A 10,067-nucleotide genomic window follows, 5' to 3' on the forward strand; every position below is an offset into this window, starting at 1 on the left:
GGGTGGACAAATCGCCCGCGCCACGTGACAGGGGGAGCCGCAAGGGGGCGGGGCCTTGCGGAGCGGAGGGGAGGAGAGGCGCGGGCGGCCATTTTGAAAGGAGGCCGGCGGGGAGCGGTCGCTGCTGATAGCAGAGGGGAGAGGATGTGGGGTGAGTAGAACACGCTGCCCCCCGCATCCGGCCTCAAATGGGGGCAGATCGGAACAGGAGCGGGACTTGAAGTTGCTCCTCTAGGCTAGGCAGGAGGCGCTGCCCCCCCAGCCCAAGGAAAGGGGGGAATTGGGCTTCTCCTTTGGGGGACAGAAAGAAGGTCTGTCCCTGCCACGTGGGGACTAGTAGGTGGTAACTAAGGCTACAAAGGCATTTAGGCTCCTAACTCCCATTGAGTTGTGGGAGGTAGGTGTGATGGGTCAAACCCCACTTCTGGGGTGCACATGATGTAGTGGGAGTAAAGGGAACCTGCCTTGCTCTGATAGCCTGGGCTCCCTCTCCATGTTTTGCTGAATTAGCTCTCTGGCCTTTGGCAGCACAGACAGGTAGGGTCACACCAGCTGTAGAATCACACAGTCTGCAAACAGCTCTCTATGAGAAGACTCAGCTAGGAAATCGCCCAGCACTCAAGAACATCATCTTGTGCTGTATAGAACGTTCTGCCCAGTGCAAGCTCATAAAAATTCACCTTCTCCCTCAATGTGGAGAGAGATGTGCACACCTTCTTTCCCCTCCCCCAGTTATAAATTGCACAAACGGTTTAATAATAAAAACAAGTTTATTAACTATAAATGGTAGATTTTAAGTGATTATAAGGGATAGCACCCAGAACAAAGCAGATTACCAAGCAAATAAAACAAAAAACACATACTGAACTTAAGATCTTAAAGAGACTGGTTTCAAGAAATAATTTATCACCCTAAATGTTGTTTTAGGCAAGTTGTAAAAGTTTCTGCATCTTAGAGTTCTAGATATTTCTCTTTACAGACTAGACTCCTGCCTTGTCTACACTGCCACTTTACAGCGCTACAACTTTCTCACTGTGAAAAACACACCTCTGAGCACTGCAAGTTTCAGAGCTGTAAAGTGGCAGCGTAGACACTGCACATCAGCACTGGGAGCTACTCCCCTCATGGGGGTGCGTTTTTTACAGCATGCTCGTGCCGCGACTACACAACCACAGCACTTTAACATTGCTAGTGAAGACATACCCTTAGTCTGGACTCAGCCCTTGCTTCTCCCACAGTTCAGTTCCTTTGTCCCTTCAGGTACTGTCAGCAGTTCTTCTTGGGCAGGAAGACAATGGAGAAGAGTCCTGTTTGCCTTCCTCCCTAGCCTTAAATAAGATGTACAGAAGGTGGGGCTCTTTTGTTCCCCAGTCTTGACCTCCCCTTCCTTTTAGCGGAAAATGACTAGACGTCCAGGATAGTGTTTAGTACCAGGTGACAGGACCACCTGACCTAGTAGTGTCACTCTAAGTCCCAGGACACCTCTCAGGAAGGGGAGAGATTAGTATCTTGGAAGTGTTATCGTTTCTTCCTAATGGCCCATCAAAGCTGATGACCTGTTGTCTGGTAGGTGTCTCCCAAATACACACACAGTTGTAATTGTTACATAGTCAATATTCCTAACTTTAGATACAGAAATGATACATGTATACAGATTGGATAATCACATTCAGTAAATTATAACATTTCCAATACTATCTGACATCAGCCATCTTGCATAAAATATATCTTAATTATGCCAAGGCCTACACCTCAAACCACTGATAATTGAAGTCTCCGATACTGTAAAGATTTATGCATATGCGTAACTTTAAGATTGTGAGATCTTGGTGGCACTGCTCATGTGCTTTGTGTATGTGTAAGTCTTTGCAGGATTGGGGCCTAAACAGACATCCTGCAGAAAGCAAAATGGGAACAAACAATTAGATTGAATAGAGAGGTTAAGTGCACATCATGCTAATTTCATGATTTTTGTATGATTTTTTTTTGGTAATACCAAACTATTCAGGTTTGCATACTGCACTCATCATCCTGGTGTCTGATTCCCTTGCAGAGGTGATGTACTACATACTTGCTGGAGTAATAAAGAGGATTTGGTTCCCACGTTTGTATGAACAGTATTAATTTTGAAACTGTTTCTTCTGAAAATAGATTGGGTTTGAAAATAGGGTTAAAATGGAAGTAGAATTGTAACCTCAAGTACAGCAAAAGTGCTAACATACACTAGGAGACAGGATGGCCGATGCAATTGCTAAACGAAGATGGAGCTTTTCACCTCTAGGTCACCATTTTGAAGCCACCTTGCATGTTGTGACAGAAAACAGTTACCACTTGATTTATATCTTTCAGGGAAACCACTTGACAGCTTTACTTCACTTCCTAGCAGGCAGGTGTTCAAGTCACAAGAACAAATTGTTATGAATAATAATTGGCCTCTGTCAGCAGTCTCTGCAGAACTCAAGGGTTCAGCAGTGATTGAAAATGAGCTAGCCTCTCCCCCAGTATGGCCCTTCTAGGGCTGAGTTAAAGCACGTTGGTGGGGAAAGGTTGCTCTGCCACTGTTCTTTAGATAGAGGATTTCAATTTCCAAAGCTATCAGTTTCAGCCCAGACTCTCAAAACGTATGGAAAAAGAAAGAAACCACCCATCTGATATTGGCCACTATGGGAGACAGGATATTGGAGTAGGTGGAATCACTGTTCTGATTCTTATCTTTGCAAGGATAAAGTTGGGCTTGTTAAAAAAAAGATCTTTGGATAGTGTGAGTATAAGGCTCAGAGTAGTTCCATTAAACTCAACAGAACTACACTACAACCTCAGAGTTACAAACAAGAGTTCCAAACTGACCACTCAACCACACACCTCATTTGGAACCGGAAGTACACAATCAGACAGCAGCAGAGACAAAAAGAAGCTAATACAACACAGCACTATGTTAAATATAAACTACTAAAAAAGGGGAGAATGTTTAAAAAAAAAGGTTTGACATGCTAAAGAAACTGCTTCTGTGCTTGTTTCATTTAAATGAAGATGGTTAAAAGCAGCATTTTTCTTCTGTGTAGTAAATTTCGAAGCTGCATTAAGTCAGTGTTCCGCTGTAAACTTTGGAAAGAACAACCAAAATGTTTTGTTCAAGAGTTACGAACATTTCAGAGTTACGAACAGCCTCCATTCCCAAGGTGTTCAGAACTCTGAGCTTCTACTGTGTGCTGATTTACGCTACCTGAAGGTCTGGGCCCTAAGTTTTGGGAGTTGAATCGGGCCCTGCATCTCATTACAAAGCTCCTGAGCCTCTCAGACCCCACCCAAATAAATCACTTGTAAATACACACTTTGAGATGACCATTTTTTTAAATAAATTATCAGAATGAATGGGTTTATGACATTGGTGTGGTAGTGACTATGGGCCAGATCCAAAGCTGGAGTGGCTGCAAAGGCTCATACTGACTTCAATGGGTTTTGAATATGGCCCTAGGAGAGGCCGTGTAACCTTAGGAGACAAAGTGATTTAAATTCTTGAGTTCTCATCCTAACCATGCTACTGAATCACTGGAGCTTTGGGTCAGCCTCTGGGTATCAGTTTCCCCATCTACGGTAAATTGATGATAATGCCTACCTCAAGTGACTGGTGTTCATGTGCTTTGGAAATAGAGGGCTCAATACACAGGTGCACTGGAGCAACACTTAGTACACCTGAGCGTGGGGTAAGGGAAGAGAGAGCTTTATGCCACCTTTCTGTCCCCCCAGGGTTCGTGGGACTGACTGAGAGCCAGTCTGACTCTGGGTGAAATTTACTGCAGCCCCAAGGCTACTCTAAGTTACACCAGCCTGTAATGAAGCCCCAAGAGCTGTTATGTTGGTTTAAAACTGTCAGAGCACAACATGCTCTGACCCCGCCCCTTCCTGCAGCTAACAAGCCTCCTGTACTGGGGACAATGTAAAGGAGCTGATGTAGATCTAGCTCCCTTGGACAGCTGTAAGGTTGGTGCAGAGGGACTATATGGGCCAGGATCTAGCCAAGAAAACACTACATAAGGAACCGCCGCTATACGCTGCTCTGCATAAACACAGGGGGTCTGCCTAGCATAGAGCAGTTTGCAGGAGCAAGGTGCTAACTGTTATTATTAGCAGTAGCTTCAAGTGTTAAAGTGACCATAATACATGACCTCGTGCAATAGGGTGACCAGATAACAAGTATGAAAAATACGGACGGGGATGGGAGGGTGGATAAAAAGTGCATAAGACAAAGCCCCGAATATCGGCACTGTCCCTGTAAAATCAGGACATCTAGTCACCCTACTGTGCAGCCAGATGGCTGCAGGCTATTTTTAATTGCTTTTTATTTTTGGTTATAGTATCTAAAAACAAACAAACAATTTCCTAATGCAGGGAGTCCTTGGTACGGAGCCAATATAGTGAAGGATTTGAAATCCCCAGGTTCCAGTGTTGGAAACTGCCTGCATATAAAATTAATTAAAAATCAATTAAAACATTAAGCAAGTATTGAGGAGAAATGACTTTGAGGATGTTTTCTTTCTTGTTCTCCTGCTTGCCAGGAGCTTACCAGATATAAGACAAGATCCTTAACGTAGGCATTCAGCATCTGTGGTGGTGAACGCAGGACAGATGGCTAGGCAGATCTTTGGAATCTGGGTTTGGCAATCTGAGAGGTCTTGACACTGCAGGGAAAGTGAGAAAACAAAGGCCCAATGCTGCTATCAGATATTTGGACACAAGTCCCATTGATTTCAGTATTTGTGCCCATGTACCTGAGGGCAGAATTAAGTCCCAAGAGCCTATCCAAAACCAGTGGGGAAATGGGCAGAAGAGTCTCTATGGAGGTTGGAGAAAGTAGAGCAAGATGTATAGGAAGGGCCTGATATTTTTTTAAATCTGAGATTCTGGTTGATCTAGGCCCTGTTTAATCATAGCCCATGCTGCCCTCTCCTCCAAACACTTCAAAATAATTTGGCATGGCTGAGAATCCCTGTTTGGGAAAGACTTAAGCAGGGCTAGGCTTATGGAGGCACAACTGTGCATTAGTGGCACTGCCTCTCCAAGCCACATGGCAAAATGAAGTGTCATGTCTAAGAGCGCAAGGAATAAGCATAAGCCAAATAGCTTGCACAGTGCCAGAGAATGTCTAAGTGCTCAGCCTGGATGGGCTTGGGCCTCCTTCTCCCAGAATCAATAGCCACTGGGAGCAGGTTCAGAGAGGTGGTGGAACTGATGGCTATTGGGGTCCTCTGTCTGCTGTGGGCATTCCTAGTGGGAGAGCTCTACAACAAGTTGCTTATACTCACAGGTGATGAGCATAGCCCATAGAAGGGCCAGAGATTTCCCCTACCTCAGCCCCTATTGGCCCATGTGCCAATACAAGGGCACTGCAGTGGGCAGAGGGGGATAGCAGTTATGGGAGGACACCTTAGCACTTCCCCAGGTAGGTGCAACCTCACCTTCTTCCAGAACATGCTCGCCACTTGCAAGCATTGCCATGCCAGGGCTGGTGCTGGTGCAAATTTTTGAGGATTTCAATAACTCGGTCCTGGGATAGGGGTTGTATAAAATTGGATGGGTGGGGTTCTGTGGCCTGCCTTGTGCAGGAGGTCAGACTAGATGATCAGATTGGTCCCTTCTGACCTATGAGTCTATGAGGCTGCTACCTTGCATCAACAGCGAGCTCTGCAGGCAGGAAGACTCCAGGGTTGTTAGGCTGAGGCATGTGCTAGAAGAGAAGTGCAAGTGTCTCTGGGACCATGGGAGTATCACATGAGGCTGAGAAAAGGAAGCATTCTTCAGTCCTGGGAGAGAGCACAAGACACTGAGCGTGGCTAGGAAAGGTAATTGATTGATCTGAGCCAGGGGGCTCAGTATAGTGGGGAAGGAGCTAATTGAACTGGAGGAGTTTGCAGGCAGAGGGACCGGTATCCCTGTCCTGCCATAATTCTCACACCTTCTCTACAAATATATCAGACCAGCTCTAAAATGTAAAAGGGAGCCTGAGATGCACTGGCAGAGCTGGGGTGAGGAGTGTGTTCAGCAACAGTCCTGCACAGATTGCTCCTTGCTCTTACCAGTGCTAATCACCACATTGTAAAAGCCTGAGCAGGTAAGGGTGGGGTTGTTTATCTGGCAACAATCTCTCCTCTAGCTTCTGACTTGTGATTTCACTGGCCTACACCTCACCTGTTTTTCCTTCTTGCATGCTTGTCATTGTTTTACCGTGTTTTCCTTCTTTCCGTCTCTCCCCCTTCACTTCTCCTTGAGTATCTAGACTGAATTTCACTCAGCTTGTCTGCCCAAGTGCCCCAACTTTACCGACAGACTCCACTTGTCCAGTGGAAAAGCATCTGTCATTTCTCTTGTTGGTGTCAGAACAGCACCATACAGCACAAATTAAACCCATCAATCAGTTCAGCTCCATCTTCCTGGTAGTTCAACAGAGAGTAATGAATAGCAGGGAGGGGTTTGAGGATCCTAGAGTTTCTCTCACTTTCTGGGGAGGAAGAATGAGGATTTTGTATAATTATTTGTGGTGGGAAATGGTAGGCAGAGTGGGCAGGTGGGTTATTATATGGTAATGAACTGACCTTTATCAATGGAACCAGAACTGCTCAGACATCTGTGTATCATAGGCCCTGTACTGCTAACACCTAAGTGGGTTTCTCCTTTTGCTCAAGTAGAAGGGTCTGTAATTTCAGAGCAGGAAGGTCTCAGCAGTAATTTCCACTGCTTCTATATACCTCTGAATGGTCGTGATGTTCAGCATAGTGATAGCCATGAGGTTCCTGTATGGCCATGAATATGTTCCAGTATACTGATGTATCTGAACTCTATCAAGCATGTTGCTTTGTGAAGAAGAAGCTAGGTTGAATCCTGAGGCAGAAATCTTTCACCCAAATTCAAAACACTCAAGTTAGCACTGGAGCTGACATTAATAGCTCATTAAGAATTGTAATCTTTCTTTATTTCTTTAAACACATATGAGGCTGACTCATTTACATGTATGCCCTTTTACACCACTCTGGCAATGGAAAGTGGCCTTAGACTGGATATAAGTTATTATTAAGAACCAACACCCTCCTGCTCTGAAATTGCAGACCCCTTTCCTTTGAGCAAAAGGAGAATCTCCCATGAGTGTTAGCAATACAGGGTCTATGATACACAGTCAAGCAGTTTTGGTTTCCTCCAATAAAGGTCAGTGATGCGCATGCGCCTACCGGTACTTTAAGTCCCATGACATTGCCAGAGTGGTATAAATGAGAATCAGAATTATGTGCCTAATGGTTAAGATTGGGGACTGAGAGTCAAGAACAACAGGGTTCTGTCCCCAGCTCTCCCACAGACTTGCGGTTCATCTTCAGTAAATCATATGACCTCGTTTTACAGATGGACAAATGGTTGCAGTTGCACAGAGAGGTTGATACCTACCTTCTGTCATTTTCAGTCTCTGCAAAGCACTAGTTTAGTACTTGTGATTATGTTTCCCTCTAGTGGCTGAACCCAGAGACTCCACAACCTGCTACTTGCTTGCAAACCAGGGAACTTCTTTCCCAGAAGTGAGTCTAGCTTGTGCTTTTATTGCAGAAGTTCCAGGATTCGATTTTCACCGGCATCTGTGTCTTTTCATGTAAGTGGCCACAATTTATTCCGCTTGTATGCATGGTGCTATGGAAGTGCCAAGTATCACTAGTATCATTATTTTTGGATTTAATCTGCTGAACTTCAACAAGACTGGCTCATGCAGGTGCTGATTTTTTGTCTGAACTGTTTGCCAAGAACTAACTGAAAATTGTTCTACTAGGAGCTCAAGGAGGACAAGCTGGTGGGATGATTTAGCAGCTCAGCTCATGCTGCTGCATGTTGCAGAGCAGATAAAACTTCAGGACTCTTGCTCATGGAGTTAGAACTCTCACTATGGCAAGGTGTGAGTAGCAAGCATGTGCAAAGCAAGGGGCTTGGTGTAACAGAGAGGAATTAGAAAGTAACTACCCTAACGTCAATGGAGTTTCAGCTGTGTGAAATTGGCGTGAGAGGAGAGTTAGGCCCCAAGTACCTCCTGCTAGCTGATCCATGGAATAGCACTGGTATCGTCCTTAGAATTGTTGCCCTCCAGGCTGGAGTGGGAGCCCAGAATCGGTGACGGCCGAAGAGATCACAATGAGGGGATGAAGTGGTGGTGATGGTTCACTAGAATGGAACCAGGGGAGAGCCTCTTGAGCCTACCGGAACTGGCTGTGAATACAAAGAGACATCTCCTTCCTATAGCTGAGGTACATACCATAACTGACAAAAGAACATCCCAAATGCCTGTCTCCCAGGGACAGGTGGCACTGAGTGCTCTCCTACAAGGAACGCCAAGAGAGGAACTGATGAGGTTAGAATCCCTCTGCAGAGCTATGAGAATTTGGACCAAACTCAATGAGGAAGGAATAGAAATTTTATAATGTAGCCCTTGATGGATGTTGCTGGGTTCAAGGTCCACTCTGTCTCCTGCAATGAACGCAGAGTGATATTGGTCAGAGGATCAAAGCCAAGTCACTTCTAATTTTATCATTGCTGCATAATATGCCCCAGCCAAAATGATACACAGTCAAAGGAAAGCAGGGGCAAAGCCTGGCTCGTGGGATTGGAGATGGACTGAAGAGCCTTTGAACTCTAGGTTACCCAACTCAGCATGGAAGTAACCAAAAATCTTTCCTAGCTAGCCACTGTCTATGTGAAAGGAGCTGGTGGTGTCACTTCTGTTCCTAATGGATGTGTCCATATCACAAAAGCCATTATCCCCATTGCAGAGTTCATGCACACATTAGCAGACGTAAGAACATCGGAACTACTATACTGGATCAGACCAATGGACCAGTTAATGCTGGATAATGCCAGATGCTTCAGACTCACTCACTCATGCCCGTCACCCCAATCGGGGTATGGGCTGCCAACAACAGATCTCCAGAGTCCTCTATCCTGGGCCATTCGTTCTAACTGTTTCCAGGTATAGCCCATTTTTTTGCTATCAGCCTGACGGTCACGTCGCCAGGTGTTTCTTAGACGGCCTCTTTTCCGCTTGCCTTGGGGGTTCCACCGCAGTGCCTGCCTGATGATGTTGGTTGGCTGCTTGCGTAGTGTATGTCCTATCCAACCCCACCTTCTCCTTCTGATTTCTTCCTCTGCTGGGAGTTGACAGGTCCTCTCCAAGAAGTGGATGTTACTGATGCTGTCTGGCCAGCGGATCTGGAGAATCCTTCTGAGGCAGCTATTTATGAAGGTCTGGATCTTCCTGATGATTGTTTTGGTTGTCCTCCAGATTTCAGCTCCATACAGTAGGACTGATTTCACATTGGAGTTGAATAGTCGAATTTTTATTGCCAAAGACAGCTCTCTAGAGCTCCAGATGTTCTTGAGCTGTAAGAAGGCTGCGCTTGCCTTACCAGTCCTTACTTTGATGTCTGCGTCTGTGCCACCCTGCTGGTCGATGATACTACCTAGGTAGGTAAAGGACTGCACTTCTTCCAGGGGGCTTCCATTCAGTGTGACTGGGTCATTGCTAGTGTAGTTAATCCTAAGGATCTTGGTCTTGTCCTTGTGAATGTTGAGGCCAACCTGTGATGACATGGCTGCCACTACGTTGATCTTCTCTTGCATCTGCTGTTTACTGTGCGAAAGGAGTGCAAGGTCATCAGCAAAGTCCAGGTCATCAAGCTGGGTCCACAACGTCCGCTGGATTCCGTTCCTACGCTCGTAGGTGGATGTCTTCATAATCCAATCGATGACGAGAAGAAAGAGAAGTGGTGACAACAAGCATCCTTGCCTGACTCCAGTTTGCACCTGGAAGCTGTTAGTAAGCTGCCCTCCATGAATCACTCTACAGTTTATACCGTCATATGAGTTCTTGATCAGGTTGACCACCTTTGCTGGGATGCCGTAGTGCCGAAGGAGCTTCCAAAGGGTCTCTCAATCAACGCTATCGAACGCTTTCTCATAGTCAACAAAATTGATGTACAACGAGGAGTTCCACTCTATAGATTGCTCGACTATGATGCAAAGCGTTGCTATCTGGTCCGTGCATG

Source organism: Gopherus flavomarginatus, chromosome 9 (genome assembly GCF_025201925.1).
Source record: "Gopherus flavomarginatus isolate rGopFla2 chromosome 9, rGopFla2.mat.asm, whole genome shotgun sequence".
NCBI classification, from domain to species: Eukaryota; Metazoa; Chordata; order Testudines; family Testudinidae; genus Gopherus; species Gopherus flavomarginatus.